This window comes from Rutidosis leptorrhynchoides, chromosome 3, assembly GCF_046630445.1.
Source record: "Rutidosis leptorrhynchoides isolate AG116_Rl617_1_P2 chromosome 3, CSIRO_AGI_Rlap_v1, whole genome shotgun sequence".
NCBI lineage: Eukaryota > Viridiplantae > Streptophyta > Magnoliopsida > Asterales > Asteraceae > Rutidosis > Rutidosis leptorrhynchoides.
This window is the reverse complement of record NC_092335.1, coordinates 39,640,178-39,663,995: the sequence shown is the minus strand read 5'-3', so window position 1 is coordinate 39,663,995 and position 23,818 is coordinate 39,640,178.

Below are 23,818 nucleotides of genomic sequence, written 5' to 3'. Positions count from 1 at the left end.
GATGTTATTTAACATGATTAGAAGCCTTAAACTTCAAATTTTGAGTAATCTAGGGTTTGTGTTCTTGAGCAATTTGGGACTTTTTGATATAAACAGGTTATGACCAATTTTTGTCATGAATTATTGCTAAATTAAGTAGTGTAACATGTTTAGGTAGTTAAATGATCCAAACTTTGAGCCTAAACATGATTTTTGAGAATTAAAGTGGACTTTTTCAAGTCTAAAATTCATGAACTTGATTTTTGAGAGATAATGCCATTTGAAACTTGTTTAATTGCTAATAATGATTATTTTGACATGTTATTTGAGTTGAATGCTTATGAACTTGGCGGACATTTTCGTATATGCTTATTTGAAAAAGTGTAGATTTGATAAAAATATGAAAATAAGCATAAGTTTGATATAAATTGAACATGTCATTGTAATTATTTTTGATTGATGATTTTGCTGACACTAATGCATATTTGGATGCACAAATATTGTGTTTGATGTGTTTTGCAGACTGAAAGGGGTGAATCTTCATCCCAAGCTCGCATTGCTCCTCCTGAGAATGCGGAACAACAAGATGTTGATAACCATTACAAACAAGATATACCTCATCCAGTTATGATATTTTCAGATATGCACGTGGAAAATTTGCACCCGAACTTGAGATTAGACAGACGTTGGATAGATTATCCAAAATACCAAAGGGGCTTGCACACTCTTCATTCTAAAGCTGTTGAAGTACCTAGGGTAATAGAATGGGAACCGTTAGAAGCCGTAGAATTGGCCGAACCAATTAGAGAATTACTTACACAGAGGTATGGTAATTCTACTTTTAACGATTGGGTACGATTATTCAACATGCGTAGACCTGTATATAAAGTATGGTGTGAATAATTATTGTGTAGTATAGAAATAAATGATCGGGTAGCTAGTTTAACCGATCGAACTTTTATTAGATTTTTGTTAGGAGGTTCGATGCGCAACATGTCTCTACTAGACATGGCTCAGGCCTTAAGTATATATACGCCTGAGGAGCTAGCATCTGCCGATTGTCGAGGGTTGATATTAAATGGTAGGAAGATTGATGAAAATTTTGATACACATGGTGTATGGAGTCAAATGACTAGCCATCACCGATTTAAAGGGAGAAATTACTCTTATTTGGATATAGATAGAGCTGAGTTAAGAGTAATTCACAGGTTTCTAGCGAACTCGATTACACAGCGAGGTAAAAATAAGGAAAAGGTAAATAAACAGGATTTGTTTTACCACATGTGTATTCGAGACCCACAAAGCTCTGTAAGTATACCTTATTGTGTGGGTTATTATTTATCAGCTATGGTTAGGGGGATGAGATCGCAGAGTATAATAGGAGGTGGTATATTTATTACATTAATTGCTGAGTATCTCGATGTGGATATAAGTCGGGGGGGATTATTAATCGAAGAACCAGAACCCCACGATACAATTGATTTAAATGTATATCATGGTGCGAAGGTTTTGAAGAGGCGAAATAACGCCGCAGTAAGATATAATGAAGACATCCACATGTTGAGAGAAATCAACAGCCAGGTGGGGGAAATGAAATTACAGAAATGCAAAGGTTTATAGCTTCACAAGAGTATGAAAATGCTAGACATCGAGCATTTGAAGATTGGCAAGTTCATCAAAACCAAATCATAGCTCATTGCCAACATGTAGGTAGAAACTATATTCCTACTCCAACGCCCATATTTCCTCCCTGGTCTATAGAGATTCAACCACCGTATCCTACTTATAACCCAGCTGAAGCATTTTATAACACATACGATTATGCATGGAACCCCTACTGGTATCAGTAACAACCCTAGTTTATTTTAGTTTTATTTATTTTATTTTTGTAATGTTACTACATTTAGCACTTATGTTGATATTGTAATAGTTTTTATAATTTTCTAACTTTTATTATTAGATTTTAATAATTTTTGAATGTGGGGTAATATACCAAACTTCAAAAATATGTATATATGTTTGCAGTTTATCTTATGTACACAACAGGGTAAAACAACGCATTTTCAAAGACTGGCATTAAGTTCAGCAAAAGTAACTAATTTTGACGACAAGATGCAAAATATATGTGAAATAACAACAAGACGGAATGAACAAATGATGTGCACCATTTATCATTCAACACAAACAACAATATGTTTGGAAACTTTGGTAAAATTTAATCATATTTCTACGCTAATCACCCTCAATAATTTAAATTGTTACTGATTTCTTGCAAATGAGGGCATTGTAAGATCTTAAGTGTGGGAAGGGGTTAAATTCTTACGGATTTTAAATTTTTTTTAAACACTTGGTTACCATTAAAAATACTAGTAAAGCAGTAGTTGTATTAGAATCTAGCGCTCTCTGATAATAAAGAACAGCCCTAGTCTTATATACTGACTACCCAATTCTAGTAAAATTTTTCAAAATTTTCAATTAAATGAACTCAAAATCATGTTTATACATATTTATGAACGATAAAACTAGGTGTTAACACCGAAATTGTTGTTACCTCGGAAAGGACATAAATTGAGAAACAAACCAAAATGTTAGAATTCATTTAAGAATGGAATAGAGGAGAACAAAAAGGCAAATAAAAAGAAAAATAAAATCCAAGTGTGGGAAAATTTACCAAGTTATTCAAAATATATATCACATATTTTTGTACAAATAATTGAAAATACTTTTGTTTTGGACGATAATTAACTGTTTTACCCAATGAAAGAAAAGAAGAGATGGATCTACACGATGAATCAATTCCATCACTAAAAGGAAGTAAAGTCTTCTGAAAAAGACACGCGCTTCTTGATTTAGGTCAAGAAGTTGTCGTCCAGACCAGCTGTAGGTTGACGAAAAATCTAGAAAAGTCATCTATAAATCAGCAGGAAATCCACGGACCTCAGCATCAAATAGGGTCGTCAAGTGGTCAGATTTATCCTAACCATGAGAAGGATTTATCTCGTACAATGGGGGGCACCGTGCAAATTAGCATGATAAGACTAATGAATCAGATCCCCAGAAAGGATAATCTCCTTAAAGATTAAAAATCAGCTTTTAAGACTGATATTACTCAATCCTTGAGATTGACCTTAAAGATTGAGAATTCAAACTCATGGAATTCAATGATATCTAAACTCGAGCTTGAACGAGAAAATATTTTGATCAAAATTACAAACCGATTTGTTTTCTGAAAACCCATTTTCAATGCGTTCATTACCATTGAACGTAAAATCCTAGGAATTCACCTGGAATTCATTAGGTCACCTGAACCAAATCGGGTGTCAACCGTAAGAACGGTGGTTGCATAGCATGGTCAAAGACAGGACCTTGTGCCAGACCAAAAAATTATAAGGGTGAGCTTTACTATTGCTCCTACAAAGGATAGTAATTGCGTCCGACACGTTATAGACCATAATTAAAAGCATGTCAGGGGACATTGCCTTAACAGTTGCTTGTTCAACGCTTTCCTTTACAACCGGACAGTAGTTTACCGAAAGGTAATATACGGAGCAAGTATACTGGACGTGTTGTTTTCATAATACAAGGTTAGCAAGTGGGTGACACAAAACCGCAAGTTTTGAGCTAAAATTTTAAAATCTGAAACCCACCAAACCCACAAAAAGAATTTGCAAACACCCGTGAAGGGTTATTCCGGAAAACTTTTCTAGGGTAAAAACTAGATTGAATTTTCAAAAAGATCAAATGTTTTCATAAAGATCCAATTTCCTTAAAGGATCTAAATTTTTATAGTCATGTGGGACTGTAAACCATATCGTTACTACCATTGTTTATACCACTGTAAAGAAATCACTGATGTACAAAGTGTGAAGAATAAAGAAGTGATTCTAGTATTTCAAGACTATATTGCTTGAGGACAAGCAATGCTCAAGTGTGAGAATATTTGATAATGCTAAAAACAAACATATATTTCATAGCATTATCCCTCAAGAAAGACAAGCTTTTAGTTGCAATTGTTCTATTTACAAGTGATATTCGTTTAAATAATAAAAGGTGAAGACAAAAGACAGATTCGACGAATTGAAGACGCAAACGACCAAAAAGCTCAAAAGTACAAAATACAATCAAAGAGGTTCCAATTATTGATAAGAAACGTCTCAAAATTACAAGAGTACAAGATTCAAAATGCAAAGTACAAGATATTAAATTGTACGCAAGGACGTTCGAAAATCTGGAACCGGGACATGAGTCAACTCTTAACGCTCGACGCAACGGACTAAAAATTACAAGTTAACTATGTATATAAATATAATATAATATATAATTAATTATATAAATTATATATATATTATATTTATATATTAAAACCGTCGGCAAACAAAGATCCAAATTGGAGTGAGCTGTAAAAGCAAACTCCGCGACTCGCAGAGTTTGAAGAAGAAATGCACCGCGAGTCGCGGAGCCCCAAATTATGAAACTGCCTATAAAGCTCGCGCATTCTGATCGTAAAAAAATATCCATCTTTCAATCTCTCTATCTATATTATACGTAATATATATATATATTTATATTTTAATTTTAAATTTAATTTTAATTCTAATAATAAGGGTATGTTAGCGAATGTTGTAAGAGTGTAAGTCAAAATTCTATCCGTGTAACGCTACGCTATTTTTAATCATTGTAAGTTATGTTCAACATTTTTAATTTAGTATCTCGTAGCTAAGTTATTATTATGCTTATTTAATCCGAAGTAATCATGATGTTGGGCTAATTACTAAAATTGGGTAATTGGGCTTTGTATCATAATTGGGGTTTGGACAAAAGAACGACACTTGTGGAAATTAGACTATGGGCTATTAATGGGCTTTATATTTGTTTAACTAAATGATAGTTTGTTAATTTTAATATAAAGATTTACAATTGGACGTCCCTATAAATAACCATATACACTCGATCGGACACGATGGGCGGGGTATTTATATGTACGACTAATCGTTCATTTAACCGGACGTGGGAATGGATTAATAGTCACTAGAATTATTAAAACAGGTTAAAATTATGTACAAGGACACTTGGCATAATTGATAACAAAGTATTAAAACCTTGGGTTACACACAGTCGATATCCTGGTGTAATTATTAAACAAAGTATTAAAACCTTGTTACAGTTTAAGTCCCCAATTAGTTGGAATATTTGACTTCGGATATAAGGATAATTTGACGAGGATACTCGCACTTTATATTTATGACTGATGGACTGTTATGGACAAAAACCAGACGGACATATTAAATAATCCAGGACAAAGGACAATTAACCCATGGGCATAAAACTAAAATCAACACGTCAAACATCATGATTACGGAAGTTTAAATAAGCATAATTCTTTTATTTCATATTTAATTTTCTTTATTTTATATTTAATTGCACTTCTAATTATCGCACTTTTATTTATTGTCATTGTATTTAATTGCACTTTTAATTATCGTACTCTTTAATTATCGCAATTTTATTTTATCGCACTTTTATTTATCGCAATTTCATTATTGTTATTTACTTTACGCTTTAAATTAAGTCTTTTATTTATTTTAATATTTTACATTAGGTTTTAACTGCGACTAAAGTTTTAAAAATCGACAAACCGGTCATTAAACGGTAAAAACCTCCCCTTTATAATAATTATATTACTTATATATATATATATATATATATATATATATATATATATATATATATATATATATATATATATATATATATATATATATATATATATATATATATATATTTGTATTTTTATAAATTAAAACTAATATAGCGTTAAGCTTTGTTTAAAGATTCCCTGTGGAACGAACCGGACTTACTAAAAACTACACTACTGTACGATTAGGTACACTGCCTATAAGTGTTGTAGCAAGGTTTAAGTATATCCATTCTATAAATAAATAAATATCTTGTGTAAAATTGTATCGTATTTAATAGTTTTTCCTAGTAAAATATAAGCTATTTCATATACACCTCGCATAACATCAAACACAATCCCATACTAGAAGTACCTTTTAAATAACGGCTTACATATAACGGCTTACAACTCCCAATGCATGAGCTATATTCGGTCTCGTACAAACCATGGCATACATAATACTTCCCACGTCCGATCTATACAGAACCTTTTCCATCTCCGTTTTGTCTTCTTTCGTTTTAGGTAATTGATTCTTCGATAACTTTATCGCGCTACCGAAAGGCATAGTACGAGCCTTTGCTTTATCAACATTAAACTTTTCTACTACTTTCTCAATATACTTGGATTGAGACAAGTATAGAACACCTTTAGCACGATCATGCACAATACTCATTCCAAGTATTTGCTTAGCACTACCAAGATCCTTCATCTCGAACTCTTTTGAAAGCATACCTTTCAACTTATTGATCTCGGACATGTCGGAACTCGCAAGCAACATGTCATCAACGTATAACAATAAGATTATGTAAGAAGACTTGAATTTCTTCAAGTATCAACAATGGTCCGCTTCACATTTTACAAAACCAACCTTCTTCATAAACTCATCAAATCTCAAGTACCATTGCCGAGGTGCTTGCTTCAATCTATACAAACTTTTCTTTAACATACAAATCCACTTCTCTTTACCTTTTACCTCAAAGCCCTCGGGTTGCCTCATGCAGATCTCTTCATCAAGATCTCCGTGTAAGAATGCGGTCTTCACATCTAGTTATTGTAGATGTAAGTCCTCGGATGTGACCAACGCAAGCACCAAACGAATAGTAGTCATCTTCACCACCGGTGAAAATATGTTTTGGTAATCAACCCCTTTCCTTTGTTGAAACCCTTTAACCACTAATCGTGCTTTGTACCTCTTCTTACCATCCACCTCATTCTTTATTCTATGCACCCATTTGTTTTGCAACGCCTTTTTATCATGAGGTAATTTCACTAGTGACCAAGTCTTGTTCTTCTCAAGTGACCCCATCTCTTCTTTCATAGCAAGCTCCCATTGTATGGATTCTTTGGACTTTCTTGCTTCAAAGTAACTTTCGGGTACACCATTTTCGGTATAGAGCAAGTAGTTTATTGATGGAAAATACCTAGGATTAGGTTTGGGCACTCTAGTCGAGCGTCTAAGTATAGGAGCAACCGGTATGGTTGAACTGGTTTCATTAGCCTCCTCATCACTAGAACTCGCACTATGTTCGGAATTATCACCGCTATCTGAACCATCCCCATCATTGTCAAGATCCTACCCATCACCATTAATCAGCAATTCGTTGTTCCCCGAACTCCCACTAGAACCCGCAAGATCATCAATAAAAACATCGTCAAGAATAACATGATCCGATTTTTGACTCTCCGTTTCCGGTTTACCATAGACTGAATCTTCATCAAAGATAACATCACGCGATCGAATAACCTTTCTAGCTTCATTATCCCAACAACGATAGCCCATCTCATCCGAACCATAACCAATGAACGTACACTTCTTTGACTTAGCTTCAAGTTTATCTTTATCAATATCTTTGGTCTTCACATAAACATTACACCCAAAGATTCTAAATGATCATAACTAACTTTTTTACCTAGCCATTCTTCTTCGGGAATTCGGAAACCCAATAGTGTTGAGGGTCCCTATTAATCAAATAAACCGCTGTATTAACCGCATCCGTCCAGAACATCTTAGGCAAACCGGCATGTAGTCTCATGCTCCTAGCCCTTTCATTCAACGTACGATTCATATGTTCGGTGACCCCATTGTGTTGGGGTGTTTCCAGTACCGTTTTCAACATTCTAATACCGAACTTTGCACAATGGTCTTTAAACTCAAGACTACCATATTCTCCTCCATTGTCCGACCTTAAGCACTTGACTTTTAAATTTGTCTCATTCTCAACCATAGCTTTCCACTTCACAAAAGTACCAAAAACTTCAGATTTAGTTTTAAGAAACTAAACCCATACCTTTTGAGTGGCGTCATCAATGAAGGTGACATAATAACGAGAACCTCCATGTGATTCTACATTCGTTGGCCCAAAAACGTCCGTATGAACTAGCTCCAATTTCTTCAACTTTGGTGAATTCCCCGATTTAACAAAAGTTACCTTCTTTTGCTTCCAATAAGTACATGGTTCGCAAAACCCTAGCTCTATCTTTTTCAAATTCGGAATCCTCCCACTCGAACTAAGAACCTTCATACCTTTCTCACCCATATGTCCGAGTCTTCGGTGCCATAGAGTAGAACTAGCCCAACGTCAACCGTAGCAATCACCGTGTCTTCTTCAAACACCTCAACCATATAAAGAGTTCCCCTTTTATGTCCACGAGCTACGACACTACTACCCTTAATCACCTCCCATTGGCGATTCTTGAAAGTAACCTCATTACCTTCTTCATCTAATTGACCAACCGAGATTAACTTCCTCTTTAACTTAGGAATAAACCTCACGTTCTTCAAAGTCCAATTAGAACCAAGAGTAGTCTTCAATACAACATCTCATATACCTTTAATCTCGAGACTTTTGTTGTTTGCCAATCTAAATTTACCTTGATACGCTCGAAAATTCCTCATCACGCTCTTAGTGAGTGTAGCGTGAAACGAAGCTCCCGAATCCAAGACCCAAGACTCCACCGAACTTTCAATACTACATAGTAGTGCATCCTCCGTATCTTCCGCGGTCAAGTTAACATCTTTAACCGGAGCATTCTTACAATATCTTTGATAATGCCCCTTTTGATTGCAACCCCAACAAATAACATCACTTCGATCTTTCGATGGATACCTCTTCTTGAACTTCCCTTTACTCTTCTTCACACCGCAATTAACTTTCCTACCACGGTTGTCGGTACTTAACAAAGAACCGGATAACAATTCCCCCGAACTTCTCCTACGAGTGTCTTCTCCGAGAATTAAATCCCTAATTCCTTCATACGCAAGCTTAGTAGTACCGGTAGAGCTACTAACCGCGGTAACCGTACCCGACCAACTTTCCGTTAATGATGAAAGCAAGATTAGTGCTTTTAGTTCATCATCAAACTTGATTTCAATCAACTCTAATCTTGAAACAAGATTGTTGAATTCATTGATATGATCCGTTGCACTCATACCTTCCTTCATCTTCGTGTTGAACAATTGTCGCATGAGAAAAACCTTATTCTCCGCCGTAGGTTTCTCATACATGTTGGAGAGTGCCTTCAAACAATTAAACGTTGTTTTTTTGTTCATAATATTACCTACAACATTCTTGGCGAGTGCAAGACGAACCGCACCCAAAGCTTGACGATCCAAGAGCATCCAATCGGCATCGTTCATGCCTTCGGGTTTGGTCTCCAACAAAGGTTGATGAAGTTTCTTTTGATACAAGTAGTCTTCTATTTGCATCTTCTAAAAAGGCGAAGTCTTTACCATCAAACCGCTCCATCTTTAATTTACCGTCTTTCGCCATCGTTCCCAACTCGAACCTTGAGCTCTAGATACCAATTGTAAGGATTATAGGACCCAAACAATAGAGTAATTCCAGAGAATTACCCTTCCACAATCGACAAACAAAAGAACAATAATTAAAGAATTAAAGACGCGAGATTTAACGTGGTTATATGTAATTGAATGTCGATTACTTTAATCCACGGACCAACTAAAGAGATTTTATTGATATAATTCGTAGATACAACTGAGGGTTACAATAGGATGCTTATATAGGCCAAAACACCTTGGAGAACAAGAAAAAACATAATATGGAAACTTCTCGTCAGACACTACAAGAAATTCGTTCTTTTGCCACGAATCCATTTGTGGCGACATAGATTTCACCGCAAACAACCCGCTAAACGACAAAAATTCCTCACTTCTTGACTTTTTGAGTCAAAGTTAACTTTTGTGGCGACATGTCGTCAAAAATATCGCCGCAAACTTAATTTTCCATTTACTTTCCTTTTTCTCTTTGAAAATATTGAATTGGGGCGACATGTCGCCACTAAAAGTCGCCGCAATTATTATTTTTTATTTATATTCCAATTAATTTTTTCTCTCCAAATTGTAAAAATTATCAAGTGGAGGGAAAGTTTCCCGCCATCCCTATTGTGGCGACCAATCGCCACTAATGTCGCCGCATAAAAAAATTTCGATTTACTTTCCAATTAAATTTTTCCCATCAAACTGAAAAAGTTTACCTTGTCGCGGGAAAGTTTCGCGCAAGTTCAATTGGGGCGACATGTTGCCATAAATGTCACCCTAAATGTCGCCGCAATTGGTGATGTATGATTGTGAACAGAGGCAATGTTTTAAGACGGTGATGTAATACGGTAGAATGTGGCTGTGACGACCCGACAAAATAGCCATTAACGGTACCGTCAACTTAGGTCCCGTTAAGTGGTCATAGTCCCTAAATGAGACGCGTTTGACCAAAATTATTTCGTATTCATTTGAAACGTGTATTACTTGCAAAGTTTTAAGTTACCAAACGGTTCGACAACAAGTTTAGGTTTACAAAAGTTGTAAAGTATAACGAAATAACTTGCGACATAATATAAGTTGAAAATCACGAATGCTATCAATAGCGTATTCATGTAAACATTAAGTTTGAATACAAAGGTGCTATCACGAGCGTATGCATGTATGTTTGACCCCAAGCAAGTAATCAAAGTGTACGGAAGCATGTATCAAGTAGCCAAGTATGAACCTGAGAAATATATAGAAAACTGTCAACGAAAAATGTTGGTGAAATCATAGGTGTATTTGTAAACATTGTTTTTGAAACACAAGATTTTGTATGAGTTGATTATCCAAACCGTTTGCATTCCAAAGTTGTTGTACGTTCGCCAGCACCCAATTATCAAGACTTAACTGTTATACTATAGTGACCCGAACTTTTCCATGATTATATATTATATGAGATTAATATTTACATGAATAAATGTTTCCAACATATTAAGCAATCAAACTTGTTGAGACTTGATTAATTGAAACGGATTTTATGTTAACGTTTAACCACCCAGTTTGTCCGATGATTCACGAACGTTATAACTTGTATATGACATGATATTATGTATATGAACATATATATATGTTTAACATGATGAAATGATAATTAAATATCTCATTATGTATATTAACAATGAACTTTATACATAAAACAAGACTACTAACTTAAGAAATTCAAAACGATATTTATACGTAACGATTATCGTTGTAATAACGTCTTAATATTTATATATAATTTTAAGATATATTAGTACATCATGTTATCATGATAATGTAACAATTTAACATCTCATTAGATATAATAACAATGGGATTAATTACATTTAACGAAATCGTTAACTTAAAGGTTCCAAAACAACATGTACATGTAACGACTAACGATGACTTAACGACTCAGTTAAAATGCATATACATGTAGTGTATTAGGATGTATTAATACTCTTTTGAAAGACTTCATGATACATATCAAAGTACTTCTACTTAACAAAAATGCCTACAATTACATTCTCATTCATTTTCGTCAACAATTCTATTCGTATGCAACCGTATTCGTACTCGTACAATACACAGCTTTTAGATGTATATATTATTGGTATATACACTTCAATGATCAGCTATTAGCAGCCTTAATGAGTCACCTAAACATGTGGGAACCATCATTTAACATCTAGTATGAAATATCTCACAAAATTACAAACTAATGGAGGCTATATGACAAGCCTCCATTCACGTGAATGTTCACCAACCATAAACACATTTCAATTCCAACTTTTATGCATCAAAATCATCTCTCTTAAGTTCTATCTTGGTGTTCTAAGTGTTCTTCATCATCTTCATCAAAATCTAGCTCAATCTAGTTCAAAAATCCATACATAAATCAACATACAACACAATCTTTCAAGAACACTTCCAAGTTTGTTAACTTACTTCCAATCTTGCAAATCCATTTCAAGTGATCATCCAACATCACTAAATCTTTGTTATTTATGATAGGTTATCATCCTAATTCAAGGTAATACTCATACTCAAACTTTGATTCAATTTCTACAACTATAACTATCTTAATTCAAGTAGTAATCTTACTTGAACTTGTTTTCGTGTCATGATTATGTTTCAAGAACTTTCAAGCCATCCAAGATCCTTTGAAGCTAGATCATTTCTTGTCACTTCCAGTAGGTTTATCTACTATACTTGAGGTAGTAATGATGTTCATAACATCATTCGATTCATATATACATATAACTATCTTATTCGAAGAGTTAAACTTGTAATCACTAGAACATAGTTTAGTTAATTCTAAACTTGTTCGCAAACAAAGTTAATCCTTCTAACTTAACTTTTAAAATCAACTAAACACATGTTATATATCTATATGATATGCTAACCTAATGATTTAAAACCTGGAAACACGATGAACACTGTAAAATCGGACATACGCCGTCGTAGTAAAACCGGGGGCTATTTTGGGTTGGATAATTAAAAACTATGATAAACTTTGATTTAAAAGTTGTTCTTCTGGAAAAATGATATTTCTTATGAACATGAAACTATATCCAAAAATCTTGGTTAAACTCAAAGTAGAAGTATGTTTTTCAAAATGGTCATCTAGACGTCGTTCTTTCGACTGAAATGACTACCTCTTACAAAAACGACTTGTAACCTGTATTTCTGACTATAAACTTATACTTTTCTATTTAGTTTTGATGTTATGCGAGGTAGTATATGAAATAGTTATATTTTTATTGTCAATTACTATTAAATATGCTACAATTTTACACAAGTTATTTATTTATTTATAGAATGAGATATACCTAAACCTTGCTACAACACTTATAGGCAGCGTACCTAATCATAAAGTAGTGTAGTTTTTAGGAAGTCCAGTTCGTTCCACATGGATACAACTAAATTTAACGCTATATTTATTTTAAACTATATTTGTATCAATATATATAAGTAATATTATTATTATTATAAAAGGGGGGTTTTTTACCGTTTAATGACCAGTTTGTCGATTTTATGTCTTAAGTCGCAATTAAAACCTAATGTAAAATATTAAATATACAAATGACTTAATTTAAAACGTAAAGTAAATGACGATAAATAAAAGTGCAATAAATAAAAGTACGATAATTAAAAGTGCAATAAATAAAATGACAGTAAATAAAAGTGCGATGAGATATAAAATAAAGGAATTATGCTTATTTAAACTTTCATAATCATGATGTTCGACGTGTTGATTTTAATTTATTATCATGGGTTACTTGTCCTTTGTCCTAGATTATTCGATATGTCCATACGGTTTTGTCCATAATAGTCCATCGGTCATAATTATAAAGTGCGAGGATCTTCGTCAAATTAACCTTATATCCGAAGTCAAATAATCCAACTAATTGGAGATTCAAACTGTAACAAGGTCTTAATACTTTGTTTAATGAATACACCAGGTTATCGACTGCGTGTAATCCAAGGTTTTAATACTTTGTTAACAATTACACCAATTACCCTTGAATGTAATACACCCCTGTTTTAATGAGTCCATTAACTATTAATCCATCCCCGTGTCCGGTCAAATGAACAATAATTAGTATTTATAAATATCCTGCCCACCGTACCCGATTAAGTGTATGTGGTTATATATAGATACGTCAAATTGTAACCTTTATATTAAATTAACGAGGTATCGTTTAATTAATATAAAGTCCATTAATAGCCCATAGTCTAATTTCCACAAGTGTCGATCTTTTGTCCAAACCCCAATTATGGTACAAAGCCCAATAACCCCGTCTTTAATATTTAGCCCAACATCACGATTACTTCGATTTAAATAAGCATAATAATAACTTAGCTACAAGACATTAATTTAAAAAGGTTGAACATAACTTACAATGAGTATTAATAGCGTAGCGTTACACGGACAGAGTTTCGACTTACAAACCTAAAACATTCGCCACTATAACCTTATTATTATTAAACTTAAATTAAAATTAAAATTAAAATTATATATATATATATTTTACGTAGATAGAAATAAAGAAAAAGGATATGAAATCGATCAGAATGCGCGACCTTTTATAGGCCCACTTTGAACTGTTGAACTCTGCGAGTGCGGTACTTCTCTTCTTCACAGCTCCGCAGTCACGGAGCTTTGGATTCCAGCTCATCTCTTGATTAAAAACGTGGGCTGCTTAAAAATATAATATATAATAATATATATAATTAATTATATATTATATTATATTCTTGTTCATAGTTGACTTGTAATTTTTGGTCCATTGTGTCGCGCGCTGAAGGTTAGTTCATGTCTCGGTTCCGAATTTTCGAACGCCTTTTCGTACGATTTAATATCTTGTACTTTGCGTTTCACGGCTTATACTCTTGTAATTTTTAGACGTTTCTCATCAATAATTTGAACCACTTGGATTATACTTTGTACTTTTTAGCTTTTTGGTTATTTGCGTCTTCAATTCGTCGAACCTGTCCTTTGTCTTCACCTTTTATTATTTAAACGAATATCACTTGTAAATAGAATAACTGCAACTAAAAGCTTGTCTTTCTTGAAGGATAATGCTATGAAATATATGTTCGTTTTTAGCATTATCAAATATTCCCACACTTGAGCGTTGCTTGTCCTCAAGCAATATAGAACTTGAAATAAAAACATACTTGAATCACTTCTTTATTCTTCACATTTTGTACATCAGTGATTTTGATACGGCGGTATGAATAATGATAGTAACGATGTGGTTTACAGTCCCACAAGACTATGAAAATTTAGATCCTTTAGGAAATTGGATCTTTATGAAAACATTTGATCTTTTGAAAATTCAATCTAGCTTTTATCCTAGATAAGTTTTCCGGAATAACCCTTCACCGGTGTTTGCAAAATGTTTTTGTGGGTTTTGTGGATTTCAAATTTGAAAATTTTAGCTCAAAACTTGCGGTTTTGTGTCACCCACTTGCTAACCTTGTATTGGAAAAACAACACGTCTAGTATACTTGCTCCGTATATTACCTCTTGGTAAACTACCGTCCGGTTGTAAAGAAAAGCGTTGAACAAGCAACTGTTAAGGCAATGTCTCGTGACATGCAGATAATTATGGTCTATATCGTGTCGGATGCAATTACTATCCTTTGTAGGAGCAATAGTAAAGATCACCCTATAGTTTTTCGGTCTGGCACAAGGTCCTGTCTTCGACCATGCTATGCAACCACCGTTCTTACGGTTGACACCCGATTTGGTTCAGGTGACCTAATGAATTCCGGTGAATTCTTAGGATTTTAAGTTCAATGGTAATGAACGCATTAAAAATAGGTTTTCAGAAAACAAATCGGTTTGTAATTTTGATCAAAATATTTTCTCGTTCAAGCTCGAGTTTAGATATCATCGAATTCCATGAGTTTGAATTCTCAATCTTTAAGGTCAATCTCAAGGATTGAGTAATATTAGGCTTAAATGCTGATTTTTAATCTTTAAGGAGATTATCCTTTCTGGGGATCTGATTCATTAGTCTTATAAGCTAATTTGCACGGTGCCCCCATTGTACGAGACAGATCCTCTCATGGTTAGGATAAGTCTGACCACTTGGCGACCCTGTTTGATGCTGAGGTCCGTGAATTTTCAGCTGATTTTTGAGAAAACTTTTCAAGGTTTTTCGTAGACTCTACAACTGGTCTGGACGACAACTTTCTGACCTAAATCAAGAAGCGCGTGTCTTTTTCTCGGAAGACTTTACTTTCTTTTAAATCAAGTGGCACATTTCTTTCAAATATATTATAAGAAATCGGGTAAAATTTTCCAAAACAAAAGTATCTTCAATTATTTGTACAAAAATATGTGATATATGTTCTAAATAACTTGGTAAATTTTTCCCACACTTGGCTTTTATTTTTCTTTCTTTGCCTTTTTATTCTCCTCTATTCCATTTTTAATGAATTCGAGTGTTTTGGGTTGTTTCTCAATTTATATCCTTTCCGACGTAACAATAATTTCGGTGTTAACACCTAGTTTTATCGTTCATAAATATGTATAAACATGATTTTGAATTCATTTATTTGAATTTTTTTTTTTAAATTTTACTAGAATTGGATAGTCAGTATATAAGACTAGGGCTGTTCTTTATTATCAGAGAGCACTAGATTCTAATACAACTACTGCGTTACTAGTATTCTTAATGGTAACCAAGTGTTTAAATTAAAATTTTAAAAATCCGAAAGAATTTAACCCCTTCCCACACTTAAGATCTTGCAATGCCCTCATTTGCAAGAAATCAGTAACAATTTAAATTATTGAGGGTGATTAGCGTAAAAAGATGATTAAGATTTTACCAAAGTTTCCAAACATACTGGCGTTTATTTTGAATGATAAATGGTGCACTTCATTTGTTCATTCCGTCTGTTGTTACATCACACTTGTTTTTTGTTTTGTCGTCAAAATTAATAGCTTTTGCTGAACTTAATGCCAGTCTTTGAAAGTGAGTTGTTTTACCCTGTTTTGTACATGAGATAAACTACAAACATATATATACATATTTTTGAAGTTGGGTATATCACCCCACATTCAAAAATTATTAAAATCTAATAATAAAAGTTAGAAAATTATAAAAACTATAATATTATCAAACGAAGTATTAAAAATATAAAATTACAAGTTACAAAATAAATAAAAATAGGCATAAAAGAAAATTAGGGTTAATGAGGATGGTTCCAGTAGGGATTCCATTCATAGCCGTAAGTGCTGTAGAATGCTTGAGCTGGGTCATATGTAGGGTACGGTGGACGAGTCTGTATAGTCCAGGGAGGAAATACGGGCATTGGAGTAGGAATGTAGTTTGTATTTATGTATGCACAATAACTTATGATTTGGCTTTGATGATACTGCCAATCTTGAAATGCTCGTTGTCTAGCTATTTCATACTCATGTTGAGCCATAAAAATTTGCATTTCTGTTATCTGATTCCCCCCTCCCACATTACCTTGCTGCTGATCTCTTTTGACCTGTGGATGATTGCCATCATATAGTGCTGCTGCGTTATGTCGTTTCTTTAAAACCTTAGCACTATGATATACTTTCAAACCAATTGTATCACGGGGTTCTGGTGCTGCAATTATTAATCCCCCCTGACTTCTATCGACACCGGGATACTCAGCAATTAAAGTAACAAAGATACCACCTCCTATTATACTATTAGGCCGTATACCCCTAACCATAGCCGATAAATAATAACCCACACAATAAGGTATACTCACAGCGCTCTGTGGGTCTCGAATACACATGAGATAATATAAATCATTCTCATTTTCCTTCTCTTTGTTCCTACCTCGCTGTGTAACCTAGTTTGCTAAGAACCTATGGATTACTCTTAGCTCAGCTCTATCTATATCAATATAAGAGTAATTCCCCCCACGAAATCGGTTATGGCTAGTCATTCTACTCCATATTCCATTCATATCAAAATTTTCATCAACCCTCCTACCATTAACTATCAACCTTTGATAATCAGTAGACGCTAGTTCCTCAGGCGTATATATACACAAAGCCTGAGCCATGTCTAGTAGAGGCATATGGCGCATCACACCTCCTAATAAAAATCTAATAAAACTCCGATCGGTTAAGGTAGCTACCCGATCATTTATTTCAACACTACATAATAATTCCATACACCATTCTCTATATACACGCCTACGTATTTTGAACAAACGTTCTCAATCATTAAAAGTAGAATTACCATATCTTTGTGTAAGTAATTCTCTGATTGGATCGGCCAATCCCACTATTTCTAACGGTTCCCAATCTATTACCCTGGGTACTTCAACAACATTAGACTGAAGGGTGTGTAAGTTCCTTTGATATTTTGAATATTCTATCCAAAATCTGTCAAACCTCAAGTTTGGGTGTAAATCTGCCTCATGAATATTTGAAAATGAAATGACTTGATGAGGTATATTTTGTTTGTATTGGTCGTTAATATCATAGTTCCTCTGCATTCTCAGGAGGAGCATTACGAGCCTGAGATGCGGATGAAGATTCACCCCTTTTAGTATGCAAAACACATTAAACACAATTTTTGTGCATTCAAATATGCATTAGTGTTATCAGAATCATAAATCAAAACAATCATAATGACATGTTTAATCCATATTAAACTTTATACGCATTTTCACAATATTAACAATTCTACACTTTTATAAATAAACATATATGAAAATGTATACAATGTTCCTTAGCATTCATCTTCTAAATCATGTCAAAAATAATCATTATAGCAATTAAACGAGTTCTAAATGGCATTCATATCAATTAAATCGAGTTCATGCATTTTTGGCTCAAAAATTCCACTTTAATATTCAAAAATTATGTTTAGGATCAAAGTTTTGATCAGTTAGCAACCTAAACATGTTACACTACTTAATTAAGCATGAACCATCAACAAAATTCGGCCATAACCCGTTTATATCAAAAAGCCCCAATTTTGCTCAAGAACACAAACCCTAGATTACTCAAAATTTGAAGTTTAAGGTTTCTAATCATGTTAAATAGCATCAATCTAGGTTATACAAGCATAATATACAAACAATTTAAGCACAATTAAGCTAGAAATCATCAAAATCAAATTAGGTATAATTTTACTCAAGAACACTAAAAATTCGAATTAAAGAGTGTTTGGATGTAGAAATTACCGATTTCCTTGAAAAACTTCTTGGCAAGTATCTCCTCATCGTGATTTTAGCAAGAAATTTGATGATTTTTGGTGAAAAATTGCGTCTTTAGCGGGTTTTTGTGGGTTTTTTCGCAGAAAATATGTGGGTGTGTGTATGTAGACTGGTCTGTTCGACCAGTTAACTTGGTCTGGGATTTCTTGGCTCCGCGAGTGCGGATGTGGGTACCACAAAAACTCCGCGAGTGCGGATTTCTTATATATATATATATATATATATATATATATATATATATATATATATATATATATATATATATATATATATATATAACCTTTAACTTATAAAACAAATAATTAATTAATTTTAAAAATTTGTTTCTTACTAGAATGAGGGCGTTTCGGTACGTTGACGTAGTTCGTCCCTCGACAAAATTTTAAAATTTGTCATTTTAAAGCGATTGTTTTAAAAGCAAAGATTTTTAGGTTTTTTAAATGTTTTTGGCATACTTTAATTCAATAAGATTAAAAATAATGATAATAAAATTTCTCGTCCCGCCCTCGGGTAAAGCAATTTCGGTTCCATAACCTAGTCTTCAACTCACGACGAATTTTAGAAATCAATTTTTAACTTAATGAAATAAAGTACGTTTTTGTTTTTAAATTCACACCAAACTTAAATTTAAAATGCATAAAATTAAAAATTCATATTAATATTATTAATATTTTTATACATTAATTTTACAAACTTATATTGAAAATATTAATTTTTAAAATATTTAAAGACTTAAATATATTAATTTAAAAATATTTACAATATTAATTTAATATTTATATATTAATTTTAAAAACAAGGTAAAAATAAAATTAAAAATCTTTTTGGTCTTTTATCCCACTTTTATCAATCAAATATTATCAAAAATATACGTCCCTCTTTTGGGTAAAGTAATTTCGGCTATTTTACCTAGTTTTACTCCTGACGAATTTCTGAAATATTTTGGATTGATTGATTAAAGATATTTATACCTTAAGAATAAACGGTAAATTTCGCAGTGATGTAATAAATTTTTGTATGATATTAATAATTTTGGTTTCGCATACCTAATTTTATTGAATATCAATTTAATACTTTATAGCGAATGATTCAACGTTTATTATCAAAAGGTTAAAAGCAATAAAATTAAATAAAAACTGTACATACTTACCTATGAGAAAGAATTCTCAAAGACCTGCTTTAGCCGACTCATAGGAGAGTCGTGTGATTTGGTTTTCCATAGCTACATAAGCGTAACCTCGATTCTTCAATAACTTTTCTTCTAAACATATGAACGATCCTTCTCTGCATAGTGTAACAAATTCGGTATTTGAATATGTTTGATTGTTCGAACATTTACCTTCGTGTGACCATTTTTCGCATTTATGACATCTTTCAAGGTGTCGTGCTCTTCTTTTTGTTGCGGATTTTGATTTTCCTTTACCAAAATGTGTCTTATGATGATTTTTCCTGAGTTCTTTTCTCACTTCGTCCATTTTTCCTCATATGAATGATACCAGTTCACTCGGGAAGGTGTTATTATTACGTTTAGTAATCATAACGTGTAGTAGTAGACCATGGTTCAGATCAAAGAAATTCTTCATCTCGTAAAACCTAAAAGAAATAATAATTCAGAATGGAGGGAGAAGACTAGTTCTTTAGGGTCTGCTAGGGAAAGACCATTCGGAATCCATTTTCGAGAACTACACGAAAACTGAAAATCTAACTCTAACAAAAATATATATTATTCTTAAAAAGACTTGATTCTCTCCACACTTAGTTAGCTGTAGTGTCGAAATTGTGATTAGCTTCGTTTCAATTGGACTATCAACAATTTGTATATCTCTGACTTTTGCTTCAAGTCAATTGTTGATTTCCTCTGTAACTTTCACAAATTCAACTAACATTGCCTTTTCTTTAGGTGGCAAATTGGATACTAATCGGTTATATAACTTAAAGTTTCCCTTAATCCTAGCATCTTGAATCCGTTTATAAAGTTTCTTCGTTGAACTGTTAAAAACGGGTTCATCTAATTTCATATCAACAATGGGGTTCTTTGTTATCGGGTTATCATTAGGTGTTTCTTCATCTTCCCCACACATAGGCTTTTTTATGGGTTCAACAGTTTTGGTTGGTGGAGATCTAAACTTTCGGTTCACAAAGGTGACCGATTTGTCACCATCCCTATGTGTCATTCTACCTTCTCTTACATCAATGAATGCTTCGGTGGTTGCTAAAAATGGACGACCTAAAATTAGAGGAATATCAAGGTCTTCATCCATATTAATAACTATGAAGTTTGTAACAAAGGTCAAACTTCCCACTTTAACAAGTAAATTATTGACTATTCCAACCGGGTGCTTAATAGTTTGGTCAAATAATTGAACACCTATGCTGGTTGGTCTTAATTTACCCACACCTAATCTTTTGTATAAGGAAAGAGGCATAACATTTGCACTTGCTCCTAAATCTGCGAGTCCATTATACATAGCACCATCATTAAGCAAGCAAGAAATGATAAATTCACCTGGATCTCCTACTTTAGTAAGTAGAGTTGGTTTGTTAATCTTTTCCAAGTGGTCTTTTCTTGGTTCTTTCACTTCTACTTGAACTTCTTGTTCACAATTTTCTTCGTTTCTTAGAATGGGAGGTTTATATAGAAATTCTTCTTCATCACTCCAATTTGAAGCTTCCCTGTCTTCCAATTTTGGGTTTTCATATGTTGTTGATAACATATTTATGTTTTCATTCTGAGGGTTTTCTTGGGTGGTGAAATTATGATTGACTTCATTGTCAACTTCCATTGGATCATGTATATAATGTTTAACTCTGTGACCATTAACTTTAAATTCAATCCCATTTGAATTTATTAACTCTATTGTTCCGTATGGGAAAACTCTTTTGACTATGAATGGTCCAGACCATCTTGATTTCAATTTTCCAGGAAATAGCTTGAATCGTGAATTGAAAAGAAGAACTCGGTCTCCTTCCTTGAATTCTTTTGAACTTTAAATTCTTTTATCATGCCATTTCTTCGTTCTTTCCTTATAGATTAACGAATTTTCGTATGCTTCATGTCTCAATTCTTCTAATTCGTTTAGTCGACTTAACCATAGACGTCCGACTTCATGTAAATCAAGATTACATGTCTTCAAAGCCCAAAATGCTTTGTGCTCAATTTCTACTGGAAGGTGACATACTTTTCCGTAAACGAGTTTAAAAGGTGTGGTGCTAATTGGAGTTTTGTAGGCTGTTCTAAAAGCCCAGAGTGCATCTTCCAATTTTATGGACCATTCCTTCAGATTTGATCCTACGGTTTTCTCTAGAATACGTTTTAAAGCTCGGTTGGTATTTTCAACTTGTCCACTTGTTTGTGGATGATAAGCGGTTGAGATTTTATGAGTTACTCCATATCTTTTGAGAACTTTCTCAAGTTGATTATTACAAAAATGAGTACCCCGATCACTTATTAAAGCTTGCGGTGTTCCGAACCTAGCAAAAAGACGTTTTAAGAAGTTGACTACAACTCGTGCATCGTTAGTTGGGAGAGCTTGTGCTTCCGCCCATTTAGATACATAATCAATGGCAACGAGAATGTAGAGATTATTATGAGAGTTTGGAAATGGACCCATAAAGTCAATACCCCAAAAGTCAAATACTTCACATACTTGAATGATATTTTGTGGCATTTCATCACGTTGACTTATTTTTCCAGCCCTTTGACAAGCATCACAGGATTTACAGAGAAGGTGTGCGTCTTTGAAAATTGTAGGCCAATAAAATCCAGCATCGTAGACTTTTCTTGCTGTGAGTTGAGGCCCATAATGCCCTCCTGTTGGTCCTGTGTGACAATGGTTTAAGATTTGACTAGCTTCATCTCCGAATACGCATCGGTGTATTATTCCATCGGAACAACTTTTAAACAAATGTGGATCTTCACAGAAATAGTGTTTTATATCACTAAAGAATTTCTTTCATTTTTGGTACGACAACCCTTTTTCAAGGAATCCACATACTAAGTAGTTTGCATAGTCTGCAAACCATGGAATTTCACTATAATCGACTTTCAAGAGATATTCATCAGGAAAGTTATCTTGTATAGCCAATTCATTTAGAACTTCTAATTCAGGATTTTCAAAACGAGAAAGATGATTAACGGTGAGATTTTCTGCTCCCTTTTTGTCTCGGATTTCAATATCGAACTCTTGTAAGAGTAAGATCCAACAGATTAATCGTGGTTTAGCATCTTGTTTTGAAAATAGGTATCTAAGAGCAGAATGGCCGGTATAGACTACCGTTTTAGCTAGAACGAGATATGAATGAAATTTGTCAAAAGCAAAGACAATAGCAAAGAGTTCTTTTTCAGTAGTTATGTAATTCGTTTATGCTCCTTGTAACATCTTACTAGCGTAGTAAATAGGTTGAAATCATTTTTCAATCCTTTGTCCTAAAACGGCTCCCATTGCAAAATCACTTGCATCACACATAAGTTCAAATGGTAGATTCCAATTTGGAGTTATCATGATCGGCACATTAGTGAGTTTTTCTTTAAGAATATTAAAAGATTTGATACATTCATCTAAAAAGATGAATGGAGCATCCTTTTCTAGGAGTTTATTCATAGGAGTGGCAATTTTAGAAAAGTCTTTTATGAAACGTCGGTAAAAATCGACATGCCCTAGAAAACTCCTAACTCCTCTAACATTGGTGGGATGTGGAAGTTTAGCAATTACATCTACTTTAGCTCTATCCACTTCAATTCCTTCCTTTGAGATTTTATGACCAAGAACGATGCCTTCTTTAACCATGAAATGGCATTTCTCCCAATTAAGAACTAGATTTGATTGTTCGCATCTAATAAGCATTCGTTCAAGATTAACTAAACATGATTCAAAAGTATCATCGAAGACTGAAAATTCATCCATCAAAACTTCCATGCATTCTTCTATCATGTCGTGAAAAAATGCCATCATGCACCTTTGAAAGGTTGTAGGGGCGTTGCAAAGTCCAAATGGCATGCGTTTGTAAGCAAAAGTACCATAAGGGCACGTGAATGTGGTTTTCTCTTGGTCCTCGGGTGCTATTGGAATTTGAAAGTATCCTGAGAAACTGTCAAGAAAACAATAGTAACTATCTCCGGCTAACCTTTCCAACATTTGATCAATGAA